The 14478-nt window shown below is 42.7% G+C and overlaps 1 long non-coding RNA gene across 1 annotated transcript; it reads right to left on the bottom strand.

Annotated features, from left to right (window-relative positions):
* Positions 1–499: 499 nt before the first annotated feature.
* On the bottom strand, positions 500–14113 carry LOC109615586. Its single transcript, XR_002196583.2, has 3 exons — positions 13817–14113; positions 2062–2216; positions 500–1967 (listed from the first exon to the last, which is right to left on the bottom strand). It is a non-coding gene; the product is annotated as an uncharacterized LOC109615586 (long non-coding RNA).
* Between the last annotated feature and the right edge of the window lie 365 nt (positions 14114–14478).

The raw sequence follows: 14478 nt of genomic DNA, 5'->3' as shown, positions 1-14478 counted from the left end.
AGATTAGATTCAACTTTGTCATAGAACAAGTACAGTACAATGAAATGCAGTTAGCGTCTAACTCTGGGGTGTAAAAACGGTTCCACGGAGGGCCGAGTGTCTCCAGGTTTTAGTTCCCAGTCCAGACCTAAACAACCAGGTGAGGGTAGAAACTAACCAATTAGTGACCTAATTAATCAGTACAAGGTGAGAGAGAGAACCTGCAGACACTCGGCCCTCAATGGAACCGGTTTGAGACCTCTGATCTAACCAATAATAACTGGTACATCTGCATATGCTCAACTAATAAATATTATCGACACAAACTAAATCCAATCCTAATCAGTGATCATGTGACCAGGTTGGGCTAATCTATTTTTCCTATCGACAACGCCACCTAGAATTAACAAGAGCTCTAGGAACTCAACCAAAAGTTACAATAACTTCTCATCAGACTACAAACTATGCTCAGGTTCGTTTGGAGGGAGGAGCAGTATATAAAGTATTCCAAAGGCGAAGCTATACTTTAATCAATATTTTATTTCACCACAACTTCAATAGGTATTTACATTAACAATAAATTACATTACAATACTTAAAACATCGAGCAATAAAATATATATATGAAAAACCATATCTATGCAAATGTCCCAGTCCCTGAGATGCAGCGTACACCGGCGACCAGCCGAGCAATCCGCTCCTTTCCACCGGAGTTCGGCCTTCGTCTAACTGGCAGGAAAGGCTAAACCGGAAAACAAAGGAAGACAATGTGCCAGTCTGGTGTTCTTTTAGCTAGGCTCAAAACGGTCACTCCAGAGGAGTATACCACGTCTGTCATCCACGACCAGGATCCTACATACAGGACAACCGCTCTCCGTATACCCAAACAACAAAGCGCAACAATCTCTCCACGTTAGCGTACTCACACTCTGTCCGGGTCACAGGCAGTAGTAGCCCATTCCCCGGGATGCGCACGTCGAGCCTTATGGGTATACGGGATCCTGCGTGGATCCTCTGGCTCGTAGATCTTGTGTCTCGCGTAGTAATTTCTTCCACCGCTTCAAGCTGTCTCCGGTAGTCTTCTGCTCCTCTCCTTCTCGGTGTCCGGTCTTTATTTCCTGTTCTTATTCTACAGTCCAATCAATAGCCTCATTGTACAGGTCGAAGTTCACGGGTTGTTAACCAATTAACGAATAGAAAAATAACACAAAAGCACTACAACCAAAACACCAATCACAACACTAAACCACACACAATATCCAAATCAAAATCACAGTAGATCAAGTCACAAACATAATCAAAATACATTCACAATTAATATCCAACCCGTGACAATCACTTCATTAAAATGATCATGTAGTTGGTCCAAAACCCAGGTGCGACCTGTCAACGACCCAATCAGCTCCACCTGTCCCCAATCTGCAAATAAAAGCTCAAACACAGAGAAGGAGGCACACAGAGAGAGGGTGTCATAATATGACTGAGCTTGAGTTTTGACTACTGAGCTGGTTCATTCGTGGGAACCGGCATGTCCCAGGAGGTGTTTAAGGTGTGTCCTGGCAGTGAAGCAGGAGGGTATGGGATGGGACTCCCACAGCATAACATGGGTCATCTGGAACTAGGAAGGAAAGATAATAAAGACATTGCTGAAGTCATTGTATAGATGTCAGTATATTGTTAGACATCGTAGTGGTTTAACATGTATGGTCAGTTACCAAAAGGTTTGCTTGCCTCAACTGATCCTAGAAGTCGTTCAAGATAAGAGTATCTGTTAAATGACTTATGTGATGTAAATACAGGGCAGATCTGGCTGGTGTACTAGTGCTAGATTAGCATGACTGACATACTGGCTTCACATGTTTTTTCAAATCATCTTGTCTGCCATTCATAGGGTGATCTCCAGCACTGAGTGTGTCTGAGGCCCTCTCCCATGTTTCCAGTGTTCTATGCTGCTGGCTTGTCTAGACCTGCAGCGCTCCTCTGCCAGCCTGTCATTGAACACACACACCCATATGTTAGAGCCTTCAGACTGAACAGAGTACCTTATCTCTAACATACACATCCTTTGCGTTTCATTCTCACCTGTTTAAGGGGCCAGTGGATTATGTCACCACTTCATCAACCAAAGCATTACAGGCCTTGAATTAAAGAGGTTGTCTGTGTTTTAGGTCTCCATTTGTCCTTGCTGAGAAGGTGGGGCATGGTACAGCTGTCAAAGGCATGTTGATGGGTATCATCTGGGAATCAGAGTAGGATAGAATATGTAGGGATATTTTCATAAAAAGTTATTTCCCCTTAACCTGATGAAGAGTAGAAAGAACATCTCATGTGATCATTTGTATATTAATTGAGTGTTAATTGATAAAACATTTAACCAGGGCTCATATTATTTTCCCAAACATTCTGATTGTCTTTGATTTTTCCACATTTAATTGTTAAGTGAGAGTGATGAACTGTACTCTTGCTCTGGCTCAACTACTGTTCTCATGGTCAGTGCAATAAGTTGTTGTTGTTGTTATCTCATATTGAGGACAAAAGGACCTGTGGCTTGTCCTTGACTCTCTTGGCAAAATCTTGGGAGAATGAGAGAAATCACGTCACCATCACGTCACCAACAGTGGTTTGGGTGTGGATCCCAGAGGGTTGGTGGATGATTGGACAACGATTCATCCATAAATTAGCATAATGGTAGGAGCTAATATCATTGTATAACCATACTGTATAAAAGTGTGTTTCCAAAGTTTGGAAGTCGGTTGTTCTGCAGACCAACATGGGTTGGTTGCTTTTCAGATCAGCACGGCTTTATGACCTTAATAAAGTCTACTATTGAATTCACAAACTCCTGAGTTGTTTGAAAATGTTTGCTGGAAAAAGGGGAACAATTTTCCACAACAAATACAACCTTGCTGTTTATACAGATTGAAATAAGCCTCTGCTGTCACTTTAAAATACGTTACCAAACATATCTGAACTCTGCTTATGTGAAACCTCTGTGTATTCTCAACACCCAAACAAATGATCGCTTTACTAAAAGTAACAGAAGGAGGCCTGTTTCAAACTGCCACTGATCACTTCAGTAAAAAAATCTGGTTAAATATTAATTAAACAATTTATAATATAACACATTACATAAGGTAAAAAATATTATAAGGTTGAGCACATTGAGAAACGGTTAGAGCGTATTTAATGTTTATAGGGGAGAAAACTTTTGTTTTTTTACTGAACAAATCCTACCTAATGCAGCTTTGAGTACTCGGTATCAGCAAGTATCAGAACTCACAGTACTCAGAAAAAAACTGTTATCAGTGCATCCCTACATCAAACTTTTAATACTATTAACGGGTGGAACATATTGAGACCCTCTTTTCCTCAATTGTTACAATAACTCTTAATAAACACTTTTATTATATTGTATCCACTGAATACTTTTGCCTTTAGATCAAAGGTAGTCTGCGGTGCTGAGGAGGCCAACTACATATTTGTTGAATTCCATGTAAGCAGCATCGGAGCTCATTGTGGACAAAAAAGACAATAAATTTTATTGGCCACGGATTAACATTGATATATGACAAATGGGTAATTATCAATCTAATATCCTCTTATCTTATGAAATATGACAATCCAATTCGGATTCAATAATTTATTTTTTAAATGTATGCTGAGGTTTTGATATTTGTTTTAATAGTTGGTAATTGCTATTGAGTACTATTGAAACATAGAAAAGTATAGCTTTATCAGCTGATGTCTTTCCCTCTTCAATCAGGTGTCACAATGTGTACTTGGTCAGGACAGCAGTACATCTATAAAACAAGAGAACACCCCTATATAGTGTATGTATAGTGTATAAGGCTTTACATGTTTATAGGGGACAAAACTTTAGTTATTTTACTGAAAAAATCCTACCTAGTGCAGCTTTGAGTACTTGGTATCAGTACTCGTTATCGGCAAGTCTGAAAAGAAATCGGTGCCTCCCTACCTATAGAGTAGACAATGCTATGATGTCGGCAATTCCCTCAGGCAAGGTCTGCAGAAATGGGTGCATAAAGGGCTCAAAATGTCTGCGAAAGAGCCCTTGCACACTTGACGATTTGACAGTGAGACAGCCCTAAGTCCGTGAGTGTGGACATTGGGATTGGGCCTATGTCCCATCTTTGATTCATATCTATGATCTGACCCCCATTCGTGTGAATGCGCTCGCTATTCTCCGTTGCTGCGGTATGCTTGGTTGTGTGTAGGCGTTTGCCTTTCTCTGTTATCTATTTAGACTACATTTCTCTGATCTTGGTTGAACAAAAAAAGACAACAGTAAAATGATTACGTTTTCCAAATTTTTTATCAACAAAAATTGCTGTTGGTTCGCACGGAAAACGCCTGTAATGTGCCGTTTCTAGGCACATTACAGTTTTGCAGAAGTATACACAATTATTGACATCTCTCGTCTTTTTGACAGTTTGTTAGTTTAAAATCTATAGCCATAGCTTTTCTGACAAAAAGCAGCCAATTATTGCCAACCCCACTGAGACCCAGCAAAACATGTTTTGGAACTTAGATTGTTTTATATCACTGTAGTGTTTGGTGCTTAAAAGACACATTACATAAAATATATATTTGTTAATCTATGTCAATAGAATGCCAAATAGATTATATTGATTTATAATCCCCTCACATAAATAGTGCTACTTTATAAAGTTTGGAATTTTGGCAAGCTCATTGTCATGCTTGGTTAAAACTGTCCCCCCTCCCCATATTGAGACTGGAAGGTCTAAGCAACTTCTAAATCATTTTGGTAGCTCATGTTGACCAGTAGAGTGTGCAACAAAAGGTATTTTACTCTAGTGAAAAAATGTAGCAAATCATAAGGGGGGGGGGGGTTGAATTTTGACAAGCTCATTGTCACGTCTGCCGAAAATTGTCCCACCTCCCCATTGAGACTGGAAGGTCTGACAAACGTCTAAATCATTTTCATAGCTTATGTTGACCACTAGTGAGCCACAAATAGTATTTACTCTAGTCACTAGAGTCTAGTGACAAAATGAAGGCGGTATTTCAGCAATACATTCATCTCCATTCATTTCTCATCACTTCATGATATTACCTCCTATGGCTTTTCCACCAATCATATTTGCACAATCAAAATGTTGATTAGGCATCAACTTTGTATTTGTACTATTTACTCCCGTTGAACAAGGATTAAACAGCAAACAATTGACTAGACAACACCAAACAAAACACCACAGCAATGCATACTGGGTAATGGAAAAATGAACAGGTGGTGCAATTAGGATGGGTGTCCACTGATTGGTCCATCTCAGCAGTCAGGTGATGCACTGATGACTGCCAGGTGGGAAACATCAGGAACATAAGGGACACCTGGGGAAATGGCAGGAGGGGAAAAACACAAACGCACATACAGGGTACCTGCATGCGTAACAGCCCCCTTCTGGGATGGCTGCATAACCTTTCATGTTTAGACAGACAGACATATTGTAAACACATACATACACACGACACACACATTTATTACACACATAATTGTATGTAGTGTACTATATATGTATTTTAATGTATATTCAATCCTTAGTGGTTAATCGTGAAGCCATAAGTTAAACTTCTTCCTGTACCACTGTTTGAAGAAAATATCTTCCAGAACCTGGCAGTAGGTATGGGAGTGGGGTTTCAGTCCATCTTCAACCCGAAAAGGTCCAACTTCCTCATCTTTAATGATAGCAGCTCATATCAGTACCCCTCCTCCACCTTGCTGGCGCCTGACTCGAAGTGGTGCCCTGTGTCCATTAGTGATCCAGCCACGGGCCCATCCATCTGGTCCATCAAGAGTCACTTATCTGTCCATTAAACCTTTGAAAAATCTGTCTTCAGGTATTTATTTGCCCAATCAATACGCTTCAACATGGGAATCTTATTCAGTGGTCTTCTTTCAGCCTTCTTGTCCTTGGCCATGTCTCTGAGCACTTGACACCTTGTACTTCTGGACACTCCAGGTAGGTTGCAGTTCTGGAATATGGTGGCACTGGAGGATAAAGGCTTCCTGGTAGCTTCACGTTTAATTCTTCTCAAGTCTTTTGCAGTTAATTTGCGTCTTTTCTTCTCAATGCATATTTTGGACCCCAGTTGACTATTCACAACAAAACATTTGAGTATCCGGTGGTCACACCTCACACCATCTATTTCAAGAGTGTTGCATCTGTCTGAAAGGCATTTTACAATTTATGACTTTTGTGTCAGTTAAATCTCTTTTTTGGCCTATTTTACCTGAGGACATGAAGCTGTCTAATAATTATGCACACCTTGATATAAGGTGTTATTCACTGTTGCCACACCTTCCCTTATTACACAAATACATATCACCTGAAAATGATTAAATCCAATGAGCATTCAAGTTAATATGTTTTAGAGTTGTAAAATGTGAATAGAAATAATAATAGGATCAGAATACTTGTGCACGCAGTGTAGAATAAGCCAACCAAGAATACAGTACTTATTAAATGTTAAACACCACATTCCACACAACCTGTTCTTTATTTGACATGATTTAGTTAAGCAAAATATAAGTCTTAGATCTAAGCACAGCTATTCATCATAACCTTTTCCATTTTGGTCTTAAGGCACTTAATCCGATTTTGCAGGTTTTACAACCTTCCTAAAATTCGGCCTTCTTAGGGAGTTTTTCCTAGCCACTGAAATCCAACACTACTGTTTGCTCCTTGGGGTTTAAGGCCGGGTGTCTCTGTAAAGCACTTTGTGACGACTGCTGTTGGGCTTAATAAATATTTTTTATTTTATTGATTGATTTACCACTTACAATGCATTTAGAAGTATGTAATTGTTATCATATGTACTCTTTAACTGTGAGTGACGGAATCTAAAACAAAAATCCAGAAAATCACATTGTATGATTTTTTTAATAATTAATTAGCATTTTATTGTATGACTTAATGTTTTTGGTTTTTGGCCCACTAATTTGGAGATGGATCTGAAAATAAGAATAAATCAACAATATGACACAAGAAATACTTCAAATCTAAATGTTTTTATAACATGACAGTTGACAACCTCAAACCCAGTACAGACAGTTAAATATGTAACATCAGTTTTACAGATAAAATGCATTCTTAATAAAAATGAACATATTCAGTTAGTACCTCTGTATTGTCTCGTTCATCATTTCAATCAAGCCATTTGTCTGTAGATGGTACGGTGAGAGCAGATACTTCTTTGGATCCCCAGAGCCTTACCCACATTTCTGTTCATCTTTCATTATGAAAGGAAAAATATATATATTTAAAAGCTTTGGACACTTTAACAAATATAAAAGTTGAAGATATCAAATAACATTGATTCGTGCATTTACACACCAACAATTTACCTAATTGACAAACTCCATCCGTTGGTCTGTAAGTTTACGCTTGTGTGCCTCAAATTGTTTTTTATTACCCAGCCTGTGACCTCCTTAGCAGATAGTGCGGAGGGGGGATGCCTGTGGCCATTTAGTCAAGTAGTCAGTAATAAAACAGATATACTGGTGTCTGCTTTCCATCTGAGACAGCTTACCAATAAGGTCCATCCCAAGTTGTCCAAATGGTTGTGACCTTAAGGAAACATTGGCAACACTTAACAATAACTGTATATTAGCTGCTACAGTATATAAATGTTGCCATACAAAGGCAAAAGACCTTAACTCGCCAGAGTGTAAAACTGAAAAAAATTACTTATGTTATTTTGTAGTCCAGCAAAAAGAATTGTAGGCAGAATATTGGGAATGTGGCAATTGTTTGGTTAATATGAGATTATTTATCTACATAGAAATCTTGACAATAACACATTTTCAACCAACATTGAAGTTAAGGCCCTTTGCACGGTATTAACAACACTGTAGATTGTTGTTACCACTCATAGTAACAACACTGTAGATTTTTGTTACCACTCATAGTAACAACACTGTAGATTGTCGTTACCACTCATAGTAACAACACTGTAGATTGTGGTTACCACTCATAGTAACAACACTGTAGATTGAATTGCTATGTAAACTGCACATGATGAATAAGGTATGGGGGACTCCTGTGAAGGTGCTCTTTCCACATATTTACTTTAAACCTAAATTACAATTACATAGACATTCCTCTGTAACTCTAATGTTGTCATGAAAGGTAGGCTATGTAGTAAAATAGTAACTAAAGTTCACTAAATGTATTGTTTGAATACATTATGACTTAATATTCTCAAAATGTATCTATTGAATTCTGTAAATGCAGGATGTTAATTGTAAAGCCACATACAATATACACTATAGGGGTGTTCTCCTCCTCTTGTTTAATAGATGTACTGCTGGCCTGACAAAGTACACATCGTGACACCTGATTGAAGAGGGAAAGATATCAGCGGAATGCCGATAAAGTTATACTTTTCTATGTTTCAATAGTAATCAATAGTAATTACCAACGATTAAAAAAAATGTCAAAACCTCAGCATACATTTCAAAAATAAATTTGTGTCAGAATTCCATCCATCCATCTTCTTCCGCTTACCCGAAGCCGGGTCGCGGGTGCAGCAGTCTAAGCAGGGATGCCCAGACTTCCCTCTCCCCAGACACTTCCTCTAGCTCTTCCGGGGGGACACCGAGGCATTCCCAGGCCAGCCGGGAGACATAGTCCCTCCAGCGTGTCCTAGGTCTTCCCCAGGGTCTCCTCCCGGTGGGAGGCTCTACTCTGACTCCTCCCGGTGGGCGGCTCTACTCTGAGCTCCTCCCGGGTGACCGAGCTTCTCACCCTATCTCCAAGGGATCGCCCGGCCACCCTGCGGAGAAAGCTCATTTCGGCCGCCTGTATCTGGGATCTTGTCCTTTCGGTCATGACCCAAAGCTCATGACCATAGGTGAGAGTAGGAACGTAGATTGACCGGTAAATCGAGAGCTTCGCCTTGCGGCTCAGCTCTTTCTTCACCACGACAGGCCGATACATCGACTGCATTACTGCAGAAGCTGCACCGATCCGTCTGTCAATCTCCTGTTCCATCCTTCCCTCACTCGTGAACAAGACCCCTAGATACTTAAACTCCTCCACTTGAGGCAGGCACTCTCCACCAACCTGAAGTGGGGCAAGCCACCCTTTTCCGACTGAGGACCATGGCCTCGAATTTGGAGGTACTGATTTTCATCCCCACCGCTTCACACTCGGCTGCAAACCGTCCCAGTGCATGCTGAAGGTCCTGGTTAGAAGGGGCCAACACGACAACATCATCTACAAAGAGCAGAGACGAAATTGTGTGGTCCCCAAACCTGACACCCTCCGGCCCCTGGCTGCGCCTAGAAATTCTGTCCATAAAAATTACGAACAGAACCGGTGACAAAGGGCAGCCCTGCCGGAGTACAACATGCACTGGGAACAAGTCTGACTTACTGCCGGCAATGCGGACCAAGCTCCTGCTTCGGTTGTACAGGGACCTGACAGCCCTTAGCAAAGGACCCAGGACCCCATATTCCCGAAGCACCCTCCACAAGATGCCGCAAGGGACACAGTCGAATGCCTTCTCCAAATCCACAAAACACATGTGGATTGGTTGGGCAAACTCCCATGAACCCTCCAACACCCCGTAGAGGGTATTGAGCTGGTCCAGTGTTCCACGGCCCGGACGAAAACCACTCTGTTCCTCCTGAATCCGAGGTTCTACTATCGGCCGTATTCTCCTCTCCAGAACCCTGGCATAGACTTTCCCGGGGAGGCTGAGAAGTGTGATCCCCCTATAGTTGGAACACACCCTCCGGTCCCCCTTCTTAAAAAGAGGGACTACCACCCCAGTCTGCCATCCCAGAGGCACTGTCCCCGACCGCCACGCGATGTTGCACAGGCGTGTCAACCAAGACAGCCCCACAACATCCAGAGACTTGAGGTACTCAGGGCGGATCTCATCTACCTCCAGTGCCTTGCCACCGAGGAGTTTCTTGACCACCTCTGTGACTTCAGCCCGGGTGATGGACGAGTCCACCTCTGAGCCCTCATCCTCTGCTTCCTCAATGGAAGACGTGACGGCGGGATTGAGGAGATCCTCGAAGTACTCCTTCCACCGCCCGACGACATCCTCAGTTGAGGTCAACAGCTGCCCACCTCTACTGTAAACAGCGTTGGTAGGGCACTGTTTCCCTCTCCTGAGGCGCCGGATGGTTTGCCAGAATCTCTTCGAGGCCAGCCAATAGTCATTCTCCATGGCCTCACCGAACTCCTCCCAGGCCCGAGTTTTTGCCTCCACAACCACCCGGGCTGCAGCCCGCTTGGCCTGTCGGTACCCGTCAGCTGCCTCAGGAGTCCCACAAGCCAACCAGGCCTGATAGGACTCCTTCTTCAGCTTGACGGCATCCCTTACTTCCGGTGTCCACCACCGGGTTCGGGGATTGCCGCCTCGACAGGCACCGGAGACCTTACGGCCACAGCTCAGAGTGGCCGCTTCGACAATGGCGGTGGAGAACATGGTCCACTCTGACTCAATATCTCCAGCCTCCCTTGGGATCCAGTCGAAGCTCTGCCGGAGGTGGGAGTTAAAGATCTCTCTGACAGGAGTCTGTCCAGCTTCCTCCCCCGCCATCGGATCCAACTCACCACCAGGTGGTGATCAGTTGACAGCTCCGCCCCTCTCTTCACCCGAGTGTCCAAGACATACGGCCGCAGGTCAGATGAGACGACAAAAAAGTGGATCATCGACCTGCGGCCTAGGGTGTCCTGGTGCCACGTGCACTGATGGACACCCTTATGCTTGAACATGGTGTTCGTTATGGACAAACTGTGACTAGCACAGAAGTCCAATAACTGAACACCACTCGGGTTCAGATCAGGGGGGCCGTTCCTCCCAATCACGCCCCTCCAGGTGTCACTGTCGTTGCCCACGTGTGTGTTGAAGTCCCCCAGTAGAACGATAGAGTCCCCAGTCGGAGCACTTTCCAGCACCCCTCCCAGAGACTCCAAGAAGGTCGGGTACTCTGCACTGCCGTTCGGCCCGTAGGCACAAACAACAGTGAGAGACCTATCCCCGACCCGTAGGCGCAGGGAAACGACCCTCTCGTTCACCGGGGTAAACTCCAACACATGGCGGCAGAGCTGGGGAGCTATAAGCAAACCCACACCAGCCCGCCGCCTCTCACCATGGGCAACTCCAGAGTGGTGAAGAGTCCATCCTCTCTCAAGGAGTGTGGTTCCAGAGCCCAAGCCGTGCGTAGAGGTGATCCCAACTACCTCTAATCGGAACCTCTCAACCTCACGCACTAACTCAGGCTCCTTCCCCGCCAGCGAGGTGACATTCCACGTCCCTAGAGCCAGTTTCCGTGTCCAGAGATCGGGTTGTCTAGGCCCCTGCCTTCGACTGCCGCCCGATCCTCTTCGCACTGGCCCCTTATGGTCCCTCCTGTGGGTGGTGAGCCCACGGGAAGGCGGCGACGTCACGGTACTCAAAATGTTATACATCATTAAGGGGGTTTTGAACCGCTCTTAGTCTGACCCGTCGCCTAGGACCTGTTTGCCTTGGGAGACCCTACCAGGGGCATATAGCCCCAGACAACATAGCTCCTGAGGTCACTCGGGTACTCAAACCCCTCCACCACGTTAAGGTGGCAGTTCTTGGAGGGGTGTGTCAGAATTGGATTGTCATATTTCATAGAGATTAGAGGATATTATATTGATAATTACCCATTTGTCATATCAATGGTAATCCGTGGCCAATAAAATATTTTTGTCTTGTCTTGTCTTTTTTTGTCCACAATGAGCTCCGATGCTGCTTGCATGGAATTCAACAAATATGTAGTTGGCCTCCTCAGCACCGCAGACTACCTTTGATCTAAAGGCAAAAGTATTCAGTGGATACAATATAATAAAAGTGTTTATTAAGAGTTATTGTAACAATTGAGCAAAAGAGGGTCTCAATATGTTCCACCCGTTAATAGTATTAAAAGTATTAAGATTTGTGTTCTTTATAAACATGTTGTAGTTCTGTATGTTAACTTACATAAGCTCTAACCATAAGTAATACAACAGCCATTTAAATGATATTTTCTTGATTGTACCAAAATTCAGATTAACCTTTTAAAAACAGGACATCTTTGTTGTGATATTTAATTTTTCCTGTGTATCATGGTTATGTAACAAGTTTCTGAAAATTAGTTTCATGAGACTTACCCATAGGATTTATCATACATACACCGATCAGCCATGACATTATGACCACCTGCCTAATATTGTGTAGGTACCGCTTTGGCCGCCAAAACAGCCCTGACCCGTCGAGGCATGGACTCCACTAGACCTCTAAAGATGTGCTGTGGTACCTGGCAACAAGATGTTAGCAACAGATCCTGTAAGTTGCACTGGCGGATTCAGCATGTCTGAGTAGCAGACATGCTGCATTTGGTGGGGCACCAGCACGCAGATATTTGTGATGCATTTATGGTGAAACAGTTCCAAACCCTGATTAAGATTAAAATTGAGAATGAGCTGTACAGTTGAAGTCAGAGGTTTACATATGTGAGAGTCATAGATTTTCGACCATTTTTCGACCACTCCACAGATGTGAGGTTTTGTGTTTGGTTTGGTTTTGAATGTGCCCTGTTTTCTTTAGTTTTTTGAATGTAGCCTATTCATTTACCAGTATCGTTTGCACCTGTGTCTCATTTACCCCCCTATATGAGTTATTTTTTCTCCCTAATAAAAAGTCCTGCGCTCGGATCTATCCGAATGTCTGAAGGTACCAAACAATAGTATACAAGTATAAAAACCATGGGAAGTATAAAACAACACGCAAGTATAAACACCAGTTGCAAGTGTAACAGCAGCATAAGACACACAGGCTAGCTAAGGAGCACTGTGAATACACAAAGACACATTCTAGACACCTCAGTAAAGGAATTGTAACAAGTGCAGGTTTAGCTAGTCTAACAACAGACACTGTTACTGTAAGATTTCTGAAATGAAAACCGGGGACTTTTCCAGTTCGGCGGTCAATATATAATTAAAATATCCAATGTAATTATCTATGTGTCACGGTTATAGTGTAGTGGTAGAGAGGAGGAACCAGGCGCAGGTAGAGTGGCAGTTGATGTTGTATATTTAATAGAAAATGAACACCGAGCACTTACACAAACTGAAGGAAAAGCAAAGGTTCAAACAAACAAAACACTCACCACTGACTTGCAAACAAACGGAGACAGGGAACAATAACCGACAAGTGAGGGGAGCAGAGGAGAAACATTTAAACACATACTGATGACTTAATTGGGACCTGGTGTAAGTGACAATTTGAGACAAGACAAATAAAGGAGTCCGGGGTGAGTTCATGAACAATGGGAAACCGGGAAAAGCGGGAGATGACGGAGCTGTCCGTAACCACACTGTCACAGTAACCCCACCCAAAGCCTTGGCTCCCAGACGGGGCAGCAACACAACCTCAGGGAAGGGCGGGTGGGAGAAAGCCGTACCCCCCCAACCCACGCCAGAAACAGTCAGGGCTAGCTAGCTAACTTAGTCTACATATCTAATGTTCGCTAGCGTAACCTATTTAAAAACTTATAGAGCAGATCATCTATCTATTCAATAAACTGTGACATTATAACATCAGTAGCTAGTATCTCAAACAATTGAAACATGGTTTGAAAATATGTTTGTGGTGATGTTGTGGATTAATTTGACGCTAGCTTCTGGCCAAATTTTCCACAACATTATTCTCTAAAACTAACGCAAGCAAGTTTTAGAGAATAATGTTAATACATAACAGTCATGATATTCTTACTCAGTAACCTAACAACACTTAACGTTAGTTATTTGTAAAAACATAGAACAGAACTCACTTGTAGCTATGTATGTGACTCGGCATTCAATTATTTTCAGTCGGATGTCAAAAAAAATCTTGATCTTCGTCTGATTCGGGAGTTCAAATTGTAGTACAACAATGTCATAATCAACATGTTGTATTGTCAAATTCAGAGCATACCTTACACCCTTTGAAAAAGACTTGTTCGTTTTCCTGAACGAGACTTAAAGGACCAAGTCACTGAAATTATCCAGTTTTCACATCAATACTTGGAAATGTGGAATTCGTAGCTAATTAGCATTATTGTTGGTGTGAGCAAAGATTGGCCCTCCCCTGTTGTATTGTGCCTCGTGTGCAATTCACATTTGCTATAGTGCCATCTACGGACACAGAACTGTCCCCCATGTCGAGGCTAGGCGAGTAGAGTTGAGCCAGGACCATGCAGTGGAAAAGGGCCATAAGCTCTAGGGAAAAAATATGGTAAACAATGGCGAGAGACCAGTGTGTGTGTATGTGTGTGTGTCGTACAAGAAAACGCGAAAATGTTACAACAAAACGCGAAGGCCTTAAGATTATATATTTCCCATATGTGCTAAAGATCACAAACCAATACAAATCAGAGATGGGTCTTAGATTTGAGCCATTGTGTAGACAGATTGTTTTTGACTAAAAACATGGATTCCTGTTAATGTTTTCATA

This window comes from Esox lucius, chromosome 21 (assembly GCF_011004845.1).
Source record: "Esox lucius isolate fEsoLuc1 chromosome 21, fEsoLuc1.pri, whole genome shotgun sequence".
Lineage (NCBI taxonomy): Eukaryota > Metazoa > Chordata > Actinopteri > Esociformes > Esocidae > Esox > Esox lucius.
The sequence above is the reverse complement of the archived record's forward strand: the minus strand, read 5'-3'. Positions and strand labels throughout refer to the sequence as shown.